We start from the raw sequence: 17,781 nt of genomic DNA on the forward strand, positions 1-17,781 counted from the left end.
CTGTTAGCATTTTACTAAATTCATTTTTAGACTTATCTCTATATATAGCTAATGAGTTCAGACATATCTATGTACTCATTTTAGAGCTAGTTTTTAAATAATTTAATCAAATATTTTTAAAATCATACTTTAATTTTTATTTTTTTCATTATGAAATCCAATAGTTGTATAATTATTACTTTCATATTCTTTTACTTCCCAATCCTTGCCAGTACAACATGAGAATATGCATTTAAAATATCATTTAATTATTCTTTATTCTGACTTTTATCTTTTACTAGAGGCCCGATATATGAAATCTGTGCAAGAGTAGGCCTTCCTTCCCCCTGCTGCTGGCACCGGCGTCCCTCTGGCACCCGGGACCCAGGCTGGCTTCCCTCCGGCCGCCTGCTGGCACCTGGGACCTGGGCTTCCCTCTGGCCCCGGCTTCATCCAGAAGGACGTCCGGTCTAATTAGCATATTACCCTTTTATTATTATAGATTCTTGTATTTCATTTTATTGGGGTACCAATTTAAAATAATTAATTGGGTTTAATTCTACACAATTAGCAGACATTTTGTTCTGTCCAAACCGTCCACGGAGACATTTGGTCCATAGTTTATATAAATGCTGCTCTTCTGCAAGAGCCAAACCATGAGCCATCTACCTAACCCCAGCTAAGCTACTAAGACAAGAAGGGTTATTATTGGCAATACAGCCCCAACACAATTATCGTATCTAATAAAGAGGGAATATGCTAATTGACTATCATGCCCTCACAAGATGGCGGCACCCACAGCTACAAGATGGTAGCACCCAGTCCCCTCAGCCCCACCTCACCCAGTCCCCACAGCATCCAGCCTTATTCAGCCGGAGTCCCCCAGTCCCCTCAGCCCTGCAAGGGATGGCAGTTGGGACAATCATGCTGACAGAGGAGCAGTTACACGTCAATCAGGCCGGCAGGGGAGCGGTTAGGGGGCTATCAGGCTGGCAGGCAGAGTGGTTAGGGGCAATCAGGCAGGCAGGTATGCAAGTGGTTAGGAGCCAGCAGTCCCAGATTGGAGAGGGTGCAGGCTGGGCTGAAGGACACCCTTCCCCCACCCATGCACAAATTTTGTGCACCAGGCCTCTAGTTAGACAATAAAACATCATAGTATTTTTTGTGTTAATCTTATAAATAAATAAAAAATAGAAATAGCCCTAACCAGTTTGGCTCAGTGGATAGAGCGTCGGCCTGTGGACTGAAGGGTCCCAGGTTCAATTCTGGTCAAGGGCATGTACCTTGGTTTCGGGCACATCCCCAGTAGGGGGCGTGCAGGAGGCAGCTGATCGGTGTTTCTCTCTCATCGACCTTTCTAACTCTCTATCTCTCGCCCTTCCTCTCTGTAAAACATCAATAAAATATATTTTAAAAAATAGAAATAAACATGGGCTTTTTGAACACAGGAACTTTTCCAAGCATGGACATTTCTACAGGACCAAATATCAAGGACCTTAGGTGCCGACCAACTGTCTCCATGGCAGTTTGTACAGGACCAAATGTCCTGCAAGGCTGTACACACATGTCTGGCATCAATGCCTCACCATGGTCCCTGAGACAAGTAGCCTGTTTATTTTTTCTGCTTGAAAACTTTAAATTATTTTGTACTGGAAGTTCATATTTTCATCAGCATATGCCTAGAACTCTCCTCATTTTATTATTTTTTCCTAGAACATTTTCCTTATTCTATAGTTTCAGGTTTGTTTTTTTTCAGATCTAGAAACTTTTCTTCATACATCTTTGATCATACACTAAATTGTAGTTTCTACTCAATTCATATACTCTCATTCTCAAGGGTGCCAGTTATCCATAGCTTTACATTCTATTCCCTAAATCTATCATTTTCTTTCTTATGGGTTTTTTTTCTGTATTATATTAAAGATTCTGTGTTAACTGTCCCCAATGTGGATTTTAATTCTGCAATAGTTTTAATTACTATGACTTTTTTTTTTACAGTGGCAGTTCTTTTATAGTAATTATTAGTCCCCCTTCTAATACTCTTTTAGAGATATTCTTTTTGTCTTTTAATGACTAAAAATAGGTACGCTCTAAATTTTCTTTTTTTACTATGATGATATTTCACACATATTTTTAAAATAGTACTTAGTAGCAGTGGATCCCTTTTTTATGTTATATGGAGTATTTTTAAAATATTCTTTTTGTGCCCTGCCAGTGGTTTGAGCATCATCCCATATACAAAAGGTTGCCATTTGATCCCCGGTAGGGGAACATACAGAAGGCACCACCAATAAATCAATATTCTCTCTTACACTGATGTCTCTCTCTCTCTCTCTCTCTCTCTCTCTCTCTCTCTCTCTCTCTCTCTCTCTTCCTCTCTCTCTCTCTCTTTCTCTCTCTCTCTCTTCCCTCCCTACCTCCCTTTCTCTCTCTAAAAAAAAAATTAATAAGCATATCCTTGGGTGAGGTTTTTAAAAAAAATTATTTTTGTTGTTTCCCCCCCCACTCTCTTTTTTCTTACCCATCACTGATTGAGGAAAATTTTACCAGGTCTGGTGAATGCCAAGCAGCAGAGGCATCTTCCCTTTGTTCCCACCCTGTTTCCAGCTCTGACAACAGCTCCCTCGCGGGCTTCCCTGAATGTGGATGAGCCCAGCCCCTCCAGCCGTTTATCTGGGAGACTCAGTTTCATCAGGAATATGGTGGGTGAAGGGAAAACATTTTCTAAATTGAATACAGAGAGAGTAGATTGTATTTCTAATGGTATTTCTTGTTTATTCACAAGAGCATGGCTAAAAAGCAGAAAGTTCTAATAGAGATGCTAAGGCACAGATGAGCTGTTTACTTTCTCGTGTCATCAATTATCATGACCATTAAATCAATCATGCTGATTGGCTCCCCACAGCACTGTGTAGAGTGTATTTTCTCATACGTTGATATACTGCCTTCTATCATTACTCTTTAATTATCCGTGGATGGCCAGTTTCCAGTACCCAGTGAACTGGCAATGCTCCAAAAATCAACTAGAATCAAATCTTTCCATATCCATGTTTTCATTATGATTAATTTATTCACTTAACTAAGCTCATTACCATTTATTAATGTTTATTCTAAGACCCATTCTAGGCTTGTGGTAATTACATTACAGTCCTTGCTTTCATGATAATACATGAATAATCATTATTGGTGCTAGTGTTTACAACATGCTACGCAAGGCGCCCAGTCCCATGGCAGACATACAGCAGTCGGAATGAGTGCTCCATCTGAGATGAGGTAGGTCTCACAGGGGACCTAGCATCTGAGCTTGTCTGTGAGAGTGAGGCGATGGCATTGGGAGGTAAAGGAAGCACACTCTCAGTCAGTGCAGTGGTATGGAAAAGCATTGATATCCAAAAATGGCAAGTAGCCCCATGTGACTGAAAAGTGGGGTACTTAAAGACAAAAGCAGGTGTCTTTTGGGAAATGTAGGTTTGAGATAAGTCAGGGAAAACTTTGCATGCCAGCCTAAAATAATTCTCTTTTGCAATCTCTCCAGCAAAACTCTAACATCTGTTTTTAAAAGTCTGACTATTTCCAATTTTTTAAAATCTGAAACAAATCTTTATTTGCAAGCAAAAAATATTTTCAAAATCTGCAGCATCAATGGCCTACATCACGCATGTCAAACACACGGCCCACAGGCCGCATGCGGCCCATAATGAATATTCTTGCGGCCCAGCGAATATAACGGTATGTAAGAAATGTTTTAATAAAAATTTTGTAACTTAATTTTTTCAATATCCTGTTATGCATAATTATTAATAACTACAATGTTCACTAATGACTGATTATTATAATCATGTTTGCATTCATTTCCCTTATGCGCCTTATGGGCAGGCGCACCATTTCTCTCCACTAATACTAGCAGCGAATATTTTAGCAGCCGATGGCCACGTCATTAGTCTTGGACTGACTTGTTTAATGTGCGCAACAGGAAATATTCACTTTCGGAGAATAAGAAAAATAGGCTTTACTTGCGTTACGTTTATTAATTTGTGCAGTTATTCAGTGTTGGGTAAGTTAATGTTCAAGAAAAAAATATTAATTTTTATTAAAATATTCTATTATTTTATGTTAACAATTACTCATTTATTTCAGCTCTTTGTATTCAGCATGTCTCTATCGAAATAAACCAACGTTTCTATGAAAACTGAAGCTTTTGTTTTATTGCGGCCCACATAAACTTAAACCTTGTTTATTTGGCCTGTGTTAGTTAGCTTTGGAGTTTGACATGCTTGGCCTACTCTATCAAGCAGGTGATTTTTGAACTAAATTGAAATCTTTCTTTTTCACTATCATTACATGTTAGACAGCGACACCTAATGGTGATATGTTATTTTACAGCCACTTCCATTATCTGGGCGGTAAAGGGTGGACAAAAGGCAAAGAAAGGAGACTGCCAGGGACTACAGTAAAGGGTGTGATAGACTCAGCTAAGGGCTAAGATAGAAGATGATGGGGAAGAGCCCCAAATTTCTTGAATTACTAAGTTCCAGCACGGCACCAAGTTTCAGTCAGCATTTGGGACCCTCTGTGCCTGTTCCCTGATGACAAGCCTACAGTATTTTTAATTAAGACTATTATGAGAGTGAAAAATGAACACCTATCTACTATTAGGTTCTTGCAGGTCCCCATTACTAATGCATACACACCAACCAGAGAAATCCCAAATGTCCAAATGTTTGTCTAACCCTGCACATAAACAAAGAAAATGTATAAAAATTGTCCTACATTCTATAGCTGGCATCTTTCTGAAACCAAGAGGTAACAGGGCAAAGTTCCCCTGATGCTACTCTCCTCGCCTCCAGTTCAAAGGCCAATGCAGCATCTGCCTCCGGAGGCTGTGGCTCTGTGCTGGAGGGCTTTCTCTGTTGATTACCTCCTGCTAGTTGAGAGGGATGATGCAGGCTAGGACAAACGCTACTGAGCACAGGTGGGGACAAATGCATCCTATTAAAAAGGAAGAGTCTTGCCCTAACCGGTTTGGCTCAGTGGATAGAGCATCGGCCTGCGGACTGAAGGGTCCCAGGTTCAATTCTGGTCAAGGGCATGTACCTTGGTTGCAGGCACATCCCCAGTAGGGGGTGTTGCAGGAGGCAGCTAATCAATGTTTCCCTCTCATTGATGTTTCTAACTCTCTATCCATCTCCCTTCCTCTCCGTAAAAAATCAATAAAATATAAATTTTTTTTAAAAAAGGAAGAGTCTCTGTCACATTGACTGTAATAACGTTCAAAGCACACATTCTCTTGCTCAACATATAATACTGGCAAACTCAGAAAGAAAATGTTCAGTTGTTTAAGTGAACAGGAGCTTAGTTTTCACTCACTGTCTGTTTCATATGAAGACCTGTCATCACTTAACCGATGGGGACTCCAGGCTGCAATCCAGTATATCCTGGGCTGGAGGAGAAAATGTAAGAGTTAACACCTAGGTCATTTTAGTTTCTCAGCTTGTCAACAGCACAGCCTTCCACTCACATCTTCAAGAACTACAAAAAGTAATCTATATATATATAAGCCTAAGTGACCCACCAACTGGCTGACCAGCTGGTAGCTATGATGTGCAATGACCAATAGGGGGCAGATGCTCCAACAGGTAGCTATGATGCATACTGACCGCCAGGGGACAGACGCTCAAAACAGGAGCTGCCAAGCTGTGGTGACTTGGCAGCTGCGGTTTTCAGGTGACACACCTGGAACTAGAGAGGAGAGAGCCCGATTCTGGGGTGTGTCACCCAAGAACCACCCTCTCACAATCCAGGACCCCTTGGGGGATGTTGGTGAGCTGGTTTTGGTCTGATCCCCGCAGGCCAGGCCGAGGGACCCCTCCAGTGCACAAATCCATGCACCGGGCCTCTAGTAATAATAAAAGAAAAAAAAATAATTGTTTGCTTCTATGATTCTAATTGGGTAAACATCATTTCAGTTTTTTACTAGCTAGGGTTTTATCATTTTAGCTCAGACCAAGACTTTGATTGTATTTCTAAGATACAGGTTTGTGGATATAACTCATTTTTCTAAGTGACATTAATTTAATGCCACATATTGAATATCTGATAGGTGGCATCACAGAATTAGTTAGATACAAGGGAAAGGCTGACAGAAAAAAAAACCAAGTGTATTTTTTTCCAACAGTGTTTGTTTTTCCTCTATATTTGCATCCTAAGAAAATACTTATGTACCTCAGGTTTACTCAAATCTCTTAGCTTGATTTATGCTAGATTTATGTTATATAATAGTTCAACTATACTTCCAAATTTTTCCATTCCCATTCTTGTCTGTGCTGTAATCTCCCGAGAACTTGTGAAGCGTTAGAAGAGAAGAACGTTCAGATGTACAGGACTCTCCTGAGAAATGAGCAGGGCTGGCAATGCAAATGGAAATGTTATTGTTGGAGCCGGAGGGATGGGCCCCAGCTGCTGCCCCAGCCCCCAGAGGGAGGGAACTGGCGCGGGTGGAAAGGCCCGATGTTCCCAAGGTGGCCGTGCATGCGAATGGCCCCACCAGATCAGGCTCCTCGGTGAGTTTTAAAGAGATGGCAGGCGGGATGAGTGCTCCCAGCCACCCCGGCACAGGTTCCTTCCAGCTGGCAGAAGCCTGCCTCTGGGGCAAGACATTTCAAAGGGACTGATTCATCCCCCACCGCCTCTGCTCCTCCCACCTCTAGCAGAAAAATGTTCCCAGTGAGAAACACAAAAAGATAGCGCTGCCTTTGGACCACAAGTTTGTTCATTTCCTTTATCAGGAACCCCAAACCCAATCTGCATTCTCCTCTTAACACCTCAACTTGGCAACATTCCTCGTAAAGTTAGATGATGAACAGCTATATAAAGTCCACGCTACATGAAAATCTCTCATCTACAAGAGCTTTTCAATCTTTATTGGCCACTTGGCAGTGCATGAATTTCTTTAAACAACATATAGCATGTGGTGTGTTTTTTTTAACTCAATCTGAACTTTTCTTTCGTTTAGTGAGTTTAGCCAATTCACAACTCACATAAGAAGAAATATACATACCTTGCTTGCCCCTGTCATCTGATTTTAGGTTTACTGGTTATTATTCTGTACTGTCGTGGGTCTGTCTGTCCATAGTGGCTTCCAGACAGACACTACGGAGCAGCAGCACCCACAGAACATTCTGCAATGATGGAAATACTTGCGATCTGTGCTACCCAGTTCAGTAGCCCCAGCCACAAATGGCTATTAAACACTTGCAATGTGGCTAGTGCAACTAAGGAACTGGTTGTCTTATTTAATCTTAATTAATTTAAATGGCCACATGCGGTCGGTGGCTACTGATACCATTGTAACTTAACCCAGTTACTAATAACCAGAAAGGAGCAAGGGGACGCAAATATGATGGACATGCCATTTGTGCGGTTTAGCCAGGAAGCTGCAGGTTAACACTCCCCAGGGAACCACCGGCCCATTCCCTGCAGATTGATGGGGAAAGGGCCTGGACGAGGGAGAATCAACTCATGCCCAGTAAAGTCTGGGTGAAATAGGGAAGGTACTTGCCTTTCAGTCACACCTGGGAACAGGTCAATGGCCAGAGTAGGTGTGGCCACTCAAGCACGAGAAAATCTAGGATATTTAATCTCCTAAACAAGGGAGTTCGCTCTCTTATGCTCCTGGTCTCAGGGGCTCTCAGGCCCCTGTGCTCCTGCATTCGCCCCCATGGCCCACGGTGGACCCCAGGGCACAATGAACTGGTGGACTGCAGCTAGCTGAAGTGAAACCGGACCCGATTCCCACATGGAAAGGAAACTCTGGACACTGGCTTTGCTTCTAGCTCCACTGACTCCCAGCTGCACATCTTACAGGACTGGAGTAAGGGAAATGGAACTTGGCAAACACCGGGATGTAATCCCACACAAATAAAAATCACTCACCCTCCCATGCGAGTCTCAGAAGATTCTTTTTCTCCAGATATCGTAAGGACTGGACCCCCAGCACCCAGTGGGGAAGGGGATACCCCACTTGCACCGATAACAGCTACCACATTGGGCAGTGCAGCCTCAAAGCTTGCGTCAGACTGGGATGCTGAGAGATGAGGGTCCCCACCCGAGAGGCAGAGGCAGGAGTTTGGGCTGGCATGGCTGGCTTCAGCCTGCTTTGCCAGCAACTCCAGAGCAGAGGAGGGTCCGGGTAGCAGGCAGACGATTGCCATCTCACGTGGGCTCGGGGTCTGCTCTCCAGGCGTCTTTCGCATCTCTGCAGACTCCTGGCATCAAGAGCCCCGAAGTGTGTCTGTCCTCTCTGGGACTCGGAAGGTTTCCACACACCAGGAAGCCCTCTCGGGCCTCAAGGGATCCACCTGATGTTTTACTGCAGGTCCTGGGAAGCCAGCCCCTTCCTCGCCCACATTTGGCTTCCTGCTCTGGTCCTGGCCTCGGCCTGGGACGGTGGCTCTCACACTTCAGGAGACAGTAAGGTCAGGTAGTTCATCAGGAACAGGCAAGTAGAATGACCAGCTCCTTTTCAAGAGGATCCAGAAGCTTCCACTGGCTGGGCCCTGAAGAAGCCACAAAAGTCTGTCGTGTCACCCTACACTTTGAGGAGAGACTAGCCCTCTCCCTTTCTGTCAGTCACTAGCTCTCCCCAGCACCATGGGGGACGGGCAGCCGGGGCTCTTTGAAGTCCCCTTTTACTTGTTATAATGTTCCAGAAGGAAGTGGGAATGAGGGCTGTCAAGCTGTCGTATTCCACCCACGCATCACCTTGAGCATCTTCTCTAAGAAAGTGGTGCACCTTTGCCCTAACCACCTTCCAGACAAACGACTAAGGAGTAGCAAATGCTAGACTGTCTCAGCCTGGCCCCAGATGCCTGCTCACAGTTGGATGGAACTTTCCTGAAACTTAGTGTTTCTTACATTCCACTTAAGGCAACCTTTCCCACCTCTAACTACAGAACCACAGGTGCCTGTACTCTGCCTTCCCCCTTCATTTTATCTTTTGGGAACATGCCCGGTTTATGATTAACATTTTGGAACTACAAAGAGGCTAAAAGTCTTCTAGTCTAAGCCCCTGATCTTACTGATGAGCAAAAAGCATAAAGAAAGGACAAATACTGCTCTGTAAACTACATGACTGTCTAACCACGGTGCTGTACATCTGAAACTAATACAGAATAATATAAAATATAAAATGTAATTGAAAATGTTTTAAAAGTAAAAATCCTATATAATAAAAGGCTAATATGCAAATGGACCAAATGGCAGAACGACTGGTCGCTATGACACAAATTGACCACGAGGGGACAGACGCTTAATGCAGGAGATGCCCCCTGGTGGTCAGTGAGCTCCCACAGGGGGAGTGCCGCTCAGCCAGAAGCCGGGTTCATGGCTGGTGAGTGCAGCGGTGGTGGTGGGTTCCTCTCCCGCCTCCGAGGCAGCGCTAAGGACCCCTAGGGGGATGTCCGACATCCCCTGAGGGCTCCTGGACTGCAAGAGGGCAGGGGCCGGGCTGAGAGACCCCTCCCAAGTGCACAAATGTCATGCACTGGACCTCTAGTAAGAAAAATCAGAGAGGACAAATAAAAGGCATGCATGCTGTCACTCTCCCATCCTACACCTATGGCAGAGCTCACTAACCAATTAAAGAAATCTCTTCTACTGAACCTGGACATGGCTGTAACATCTTTCTCAGAAGAATGCTCCAGGCAACTTCTTCATATCTATAATAATAAAAGCGTAATATGCTAATTAGACCAGACGTCCTTCTGGACTTCCTTCCAGACAACCTTCCAGATGAAGCCAGGGCTGTGAGGGATCCCTGGGTCCCAGGTGCCTGCTGGCAGCTAGAGGGAAGTCCAGGTCCCAGGAGCCAGAGGGAAGCCAATGCCAGCAGCCGGGGGAAGGAAGGCCTACTCTTGCATGAATTATGTGCATCTGGCTTCTAGTTTAATCATAAACATGACTGGCCTCACACATTAAGCCCATTTGCCAATCCAGTGTTAAAAGATGTCAAAGTAAATTGTGGAAAAACTAAAACTGAGACCTTAACCCATGTCCCCTGCTTCTCAGGCCTCTGACCTTTCTAGCACATCACAAAGCTGTGCTTATGGTAAAATACCACGTTTTAACATTTCCCAGCAATATTCCATTTGGGTTTCAGTTTTCCAAAAAACAATTCATCATGTTTTCGTTTTTTCATTTTTTAAATAAGTAATATATTTATAAGATTTAAAAATCAAAGCAATATAAAGCTACTAGATGCCTGATGCACAAAATTCATGCAAGGGGCTCGGCCCCCACCCACCACAGCGGCCACCTCTGCCTCTTCCTCTGTCCCCACCGCCATGGCTTCGTCCGGAAGGTCATCTGGTCTAATTAGCATATTACTCTTTTATTATTATAGATACCCTGAAAAGTCCCCATCTCTTCACTATTAGTTTCTGCTTATCCTTCCAGGGTGTTTTTTGTGTATGTAAATACAAGCAAATCAAACATATAGTCTCATTTTCTGTCCTAATCATACACAAAAGGTAGCACATTATATACAATTTTAGCACCTTGCTTTCATTTTTTTGGCTTAAAATGATATATTCTGGAAATGGAGTCTCATTTTTAAGCAGGTACGTAATCATGTTGCCCTTTGACATTTAAGTCATTCAAACAAGATCCAATCTGGCTTCTTCAGCCCTGATTTTGTTCTCTCTGAGACAGGATGCCAGATTTGAAGGCTCCCATTTTTTGATGTCTCACACCACTGTGAGGAGTATGCTAGCTTTTAATTCATGTCTCCATCAACTATTTCCTCCAGAACTTTCTCATTGAATGAATGTAATCTGGCTGATATTTATTTTGTAACTCCAGGCTGTTTAATTATTGGACAGAGGGAGTGATTGATTTGGAAGATAAAGTCACTAAGTGGATAAATTTATAAAGCCAAATATGCTATATCTTACTTTTCTTACATGGTGTTTGAGGGGCAAGTCTATGGAAATTTCAGTTGTAGAGCCAAGTTGGCATGCCCATCCTAGCATTGTACGCTACAACGACTCTTCGGATGATGGAATTTTGATGAAAGTGCCCTGGGAGGTGAAAACACAAAAACAGACCTGGCCACTATTTAGACAGTTAATATCTAATGGTCGTCTGTGCATAAGTTTAACAACCATCCATGATCATCCTCAGAATCTAGGTGAAGTTTTCTATTACCCAGCAAATATGGCCAACGCTTATTTTTAAATGAACTTTATTACAAACCACCACTCTTTGGAGAAACATTAAACAAGCACACAGAGGCACAAATAAAGTGTCAATCAGAGCGGCATTGATAAGCGTTCAGTATTTTGGAGTTGCCAAGTGGAGATGTCAGAATTAATTATAAGAAGAGCACCTGGTTCTTAGAAGACACACATCTGCTCCTAAAACTGGTGTCTGTTACACCATCAGAAAGCCTGAGGCTGCTCCGGCTAGAGCCTTAATAGAGCTCCTTTACATCTGCGACTACCCCTGAGCTGACCTGCTAGAATGGGTTCTGACTAAATGGACCCCCCAAAGTGTTCTTTCGTGTTTTTTAAAAAAATCTTTATTGTTGAAAGTATTACATATGTTCCTTTTTTTCTCCCATTGATCCCTTATAGCCCATCCTCTCCTCCTGCCCCAAGCCTTCACCACCCTGTTCTCTGTGTCCATGGGTTATGCATATATACATACAAGTTCTTTGGTTAATCTCTTCCCATCCACCCACCGACCCCCTCCTTCCCTTTGAAATTCTGCAGTCCGTTCCATGCTTCTATGTCTCTGGACCTATTTTGTTCATCAATTTATTTTGTTCTGACTTAAATGAAACTTGTGAAACCATAAAATCTTAGGAAAAACCATAGGCAGCAAAATATAAGACATCTCTTGTAGCAATATGTTTGTGGATATAACTCCTAGGGCAAAGGAAACTAAGGAGAAAATACAGAAATGGGAGTACATCAAAATAAAAAAAAGCTTCTACTCAGCAAAATAAACCATCAATGAAATGAAAAGGGAGCCCACTGTATGGGAGAACATATTTGGCAATGACACATCTGATAAAGGGTTAATATCCAAACCATATAAGGAACTCATACAACTTAACAAAAGGAAGACAAACATCCAATTAAAAAATGGGCAAAGGACCTAAATAGACATTTCTCCAAAGTGGACATACAGATGGCCAAGAGCTTATGAAAAATGTTCAAAGTCACTAATCATTAGAGAGATGTAAATTAAAATGACAATGAGGTATTACTTCACACCTGTCAGAATGGCTAACATCAACAAATGACAAGTGCTGGTGAGGATGTGGGGAAAAGGGAACCCTAGTACACTGCTGGTGAGACAGCATGGAGGGATCTGGAGAGTATTAAGTCTTTTATCCATTTTGACTTTATTCTTGTGTAAGGTGTAAGTTGGTGGTCTAATTTCATTTTTTTAAATGTATCGGTCCGATTTTCCCAACACTATTTACTGAAGAGACTGTCTTTACTCCATTGTATGCTCTTGCCTCCTTTGTCAAATATTAATTGAGCATATTGGCTTGGGTCGATTTCTGGGTTCTCTGTTCTGTTCAATTGATCTATATGCCTGTTCTTGTGCCAGTACCAGGCTGATTTGAGTACAGTGGCTTTGTGTATAACTTGATATCTGTATTGTGATTCCTTCAACTTTGTTCTTCTTTTTCAAGATTGCTGCAGCTATTCAGGATCTTTTTTGGTTCCATATACATTTTAGGAGTATTTGTTCTAGATCTGTGAAATATGCCATTGGTAATTTAATATAGATTGCATTGAATCTATGGACATTTTAATGATGTTAATTCTACCAATCTCTGAATACGATATATTCTTCCACTTGTTTATATCTTCCTCTATCTCTTTTTGCAATGTCCTATAGTTTTCTGAGTACAAGTCTTTTACCTCCTTGGTTAAGTTTATTTCTAAGTATCTTAATTTTTTTGTTGCAATGGCAAATGGGATTGTTTGTTTAGTTTCTATTTGTGAGAGTTCATTATTGCTGTATAAAAATGCCATCAATTTCTGAGTGTTACTTTTGTATCCTGCTACATTGCTGAATCCATTTATTAAATCTAGAAGTTTTTTGGTGGAGTCGTTATGGTTTTCTATGTACAGTATTATGTCATCTGTGAATAATGACAGTTTTGTTTTCTCCTTTCCAATTTGGATGCCTTTTATATCTTCTTCTTGTCTGATCACTGTATAGCTACACTTCCATACTTTGTGGAATGAGTGGTGAGAGTGGACATCCCTATTTGTTCCTGTTCTTCAGGGAAATGATTTTAGTTTTTACCCATTGAGTATGATGTTGGCTGTATGTTTGTCACATATGGCCTTTATTATGTTGAGGTATAATCCCTCTATTCCCACTTTGATGAGAGTTTTTATTAAAAATGGGTGTTGGATTTTGTTGAATACTTTTTTCTGCATCTACTGATATGATCAAGTGATTTTTGTCTTTCAGTTTGTTTATGTGATATATCACGTTCATTGATTTGTGAATATTGTACCAGCATTCCATCCTTGGAATAAATCCCACTTGGCCATGGTGTATGATCTTTTTAATATATTGCTAGGTCCAATTTACTAATATTTTGTTGAGGACTTAGCATCTATATTCCTCATGGATATTGGCTTGTTATTCTCTTTCTTTGTAGTGTCTTTATCTGATTTTCATATTAGATAATGCTGGCCTCATAGAAAGATGTTGAAAGTGTTCCTTCCACTTTGGTTTCTGATTTTACTTATTTGAGTCCTCTCTTTGTTTCTTGATGAGTCTGGCTAAAGGTTCTTTATCTTTTCAAAGAACCAGCTCTTGGTTTCATTGATCTTTTGTATTGTTTTTTTAGCCTCTATGTCATTTATTTCTGCTCTAATCTTTATTATTTCCTTCCTTCTATTTACTCTGGGCTTTTCTTGCTGTTCTCTTTCCAATTCTTTAAGTTGTATGGTTAAATAGTTAATTATTTTTTTGTTTTTGTTTTGAGATAGGCTTGTAGTGCTATGAACTTCTGTCTCAGGACTGCTTTTGCTGTATCCCAGAGATTTTCAATTGTTATGTGTTCATTTTCAATTATTTCCAGGAAGTTTTTTTATTTCTTTCTTGATCTCATTGGTAACCCATTCATTGTTTAATAACATGCTGTTTAGCTTCCATGTGTTTGAATGTTTCTGGGTGTTTTTACTGTAGTTGATTTCTAATTTTATTTCACTCTGATCTGAGAAGATGCTTGATATGATTTCAATCTTCTTGAACTTGTAGATACTTGTTTTATGTCCTAACATTGTGGTCTATCTTTGAAAATGACCCATGTGCACTTGAGAAGAATGTATATTCTACAACTTTGCAGTGAAATGTTCTATAAATATCAATTAAATCCATCTGATCCAGTGTATCATTTAGAGTCACTGTTTCCCTGTTATTTTTTGTCTGGAAGATCTATCCAATGAAGTCAGCAGGGTGTTAAAGTCCCCTACTATGATTGTATTGTTGTCGATCTCTACCTTAATGTCCTCCAGAAGATTTTTTACATATTTAGGTGCTCCTATATTGGGTGCATATATTTACCAGGATTATATTCTCTTGTTGGATTAATCCCTTTAGTTTTATGTAGTGACCTTTATTATCTTTTGTGATGGCCTTCATTTTGAAGTCTATTTTTTCAGATATGAGTATTTCTAGCCCAGCTTTCTTTTGTTTCCGTTGAATGGAACAATATTTTCCATCCCTTCACTTTCATCCTGTGTGAGTCTTTTGTTCTGAGATGAGATTCTTGTAGACAGCATATATTTTGGTCATGTTTTTTTATCCATTCAGCTACCATATGTCTTTTTATTGGAACATTTAATCCACTTACATTTAAGGTTATTATTGATAGGTACTTATTTATTTTCATTTTAATTCTTTATGCTTATGTTTATCACTCCATCTCTTCTCATTACAGCAGTCCCGTTAGCATTTCTTGCAGTGCTGGCTTGGTGGTAATGAACTCCTTTAGCCTTTTTTGTCTGGGAAGTTCTTTATTTCACCATCTACTTTGAATGAGAACCTTGATGGATAGAGTAATCTTGGTTTCAGTTCCTTGCTTTTCATCACCTTGAATACTGCATGCCATTCCCTACTGGCATGTAGAATTTCTGATGCAAAATCAGCTGACAGCCTTATGGTAGCTCCCTTGTAGGTAACAAATTGCTTTTCTTTTGTTGCCTTTAATATTCTCTCTTTGTCTTTAATTTTTGGCTTTTAATTATGATGTGTCTGGGTGTGGGCCTGTTGTGTTCTTATTTGGGACTCTGTGCCTCCTGAACTTGTGTGATTTTTTTTCCTTCACCAGGTTAGGGAAGTGTCCTGCCATTATGTCCTCAAAAGGGTTCTCTATCCCTTGCTCATGTTCTTCCCCTTCAGGCATTCCTATGATGCAAATATTGTTATGTTTCATGTTGTCCCACAGGTCCCTTAAGTTTTCCTCCTGTTTTTTAATTGTTTTGCCTTTTGGGTTCTATCATTGAGTGATTTTTTTTCTACCCTATCTTCTAATTCGCTGATCCAATCTTCAGATTCCCCTAATCTGCTATCTATTCCTTCCTATGTGTCCTTTATTAGTGCTGTATCATTCTTCATAGTTACCATATCTTTTCTCATGCTGTTGGGCATCCTTGACATCATTATTCTGAACTGTATAAATTTCTTAACTCCATTTCATTTAGCTCTTTCTCTGGAGAATTCTCTGTTCTTTCATTTGAGGCTATTTTATTTTTTATCTTTCCCATTTTGGCTGCCTGTCTGGGTTTGTGTCTTTGTGTGAGGGAGATCTGCTACAACTCCAAATCTCTAGGGCAGGACAGTGTCAGTCACTATTTCTGACTGGCCCTGAGTACCCTGTTTGGAGCTATCAGCAATCCACTGCTTATGGCTCCCTCTGCTGGGGTGGGTGTCTTTGGAAAGGACCAAGATGTACACCAAGGTCTGCTTTTCCTAACCCTGAGCCCAGGATTAGATCAAGCAAAGACTCAAAGCCTTCAAAGATCTGCCTCTGCCTGATGTTAAATTGTTATTCATTCTTGATTAGCTCTCAGGCTGTTAACCACAGGGTGGGGTGGGAGGTTTCCCAACAGGGTGGAGCAATTGCTTCTGTCTACAGGCTAATTGTTATTCTTGGTCTCTTAATGAGCCTCAGAAACTCGAGATGGTGGGGAAGTGGTTTTCCAATTGGATGGGACAATTGCTTCCTCCTCAGGCAAAAGCTGCCTTGATGGTAAACATCTTCAGGAGAAAGATGTCCTCTGCAGTATGAGGGAATGACTCAGCACGGGAAACTGGGTTGTCTGCCTTCTGACCTATAACTTCAGAGTCTTCAACCCTGGCTTCTGCTCACATAGCTCCAGTCCACTCTGCCCTTCCTCTGCTGGAGTCCCAGGTGAGTGGCTACACAAAATTTTTTATATTGGCCCTTTAAGAGGGGGCCTGCATTTCCAGCTGTTTCTCCCTTGAAAACAGCAGCCCTGCTGCTCTTCACAGCCAGATGTTCTGTGGGAACCTTTTTCAGTTCTGGTGCTCTGGGCTGGGGAGCGCAGCTTGGGGTTTAGACCCCAGAGTTCTCATTGGGAATCCCACACAGCTGACCTATACCTCCATAACCTCAGCTGCTGTCTGTGGGAGCTCGGTAAGGCCTTTTGCGCTCTGCAATTCCTAACAGTCTCTATGCGATCTCCACTTTCTATCCCTGGTTATCAGAGTTTTCTCCCGCTAGTCTTCAGTTGATTTTTTAAGATGGCTTTTCGGTATTTTAGTTGTAATTCCAGTTTGTTCCTGAAAGCATGTCAATGTAGCTTCCTCTTACTCTATCACCATTTTGAAACCCCACACTTTCTGTTCTTTATTCCCTTCTTAATAGGTACAAATCACTTGCATTTTTTAGTTTCTTTCAATTACCCTGATAATAAAGGATCTTTCCTCCCTAGAAAGCCAGCATCCCTATGGGAAAATAAATGCTAGGAACATTACACAAATCAAAAAACAGATTGAAGTAAATACATCCTCCTCTCCTTCACAACACTTCTTTGGATGGCCAATTTCATTAAACAAAGGCTAAGAAAACACACTCTAGGTACAGTGTGGATGGTGATAAAGACTAGCAAGAACATGCAGCTTGGATTGTTGATGCCAGAGATGTGGGGACACCACATGGATCTTGTTTGTACCCCTCTCCTACCACTGCTCCTGGAGAGAGACAATCTGGGACCCCTTCAAGAAGAGCACACCAGGCAACATTGCTGTATTTGCATTCTGCAGGGCTCAAGGCCATGGCCAGAACCTGCCAATCTAACTGCTAGACCAGAATGTTAGCCTTGATGGCACCATTTAGTCATTTATTTCTTTGTCATGTAGCTGAGCATTTAATGATGTGAATCTGGGGAGGGAGCTAAGTAATGTTCAGTGCTGAACGACCCATCTTGACTTTGGACATTGCTACTGTTTTTCATTATCCTCGAGTGTTATCATTAGGTTGTAAGCAAAACCAATTTTCTTAATCATTCCCAAGCTCCCCAACCCTTCTTCACTAAAATAATATTATCAGCAGGCTACACAAATTGGGCATCTGAGATTTAGCTGAATTAGTAACACCCTAAAGATTATTTCTGGCTGCAGTAATCAGCCCCCAATTTCTTTGAATTAAAGAGCAAGATTATTGTAAATCTTCGCTAATATTTCAATTTTACCAACAATGAAGTAATCCTGATAAGGAAAATAGATGAGTTTCATAAAGCC

This window comes from Cnephaeus nilssonii, assembly GCF_951640355.1.
Source record: "Cnephaeus nilssonii genome assembly, chromosome: 4".
In the NCBI taxonomy this organism is placed as follows: domain Eukaryota; kingdom Metazoa; phylum Chordata; class Mammalia; order Chiroptera; family Vespertilionidae; genus Cnephaeus; species Cnephaeus nilssonii.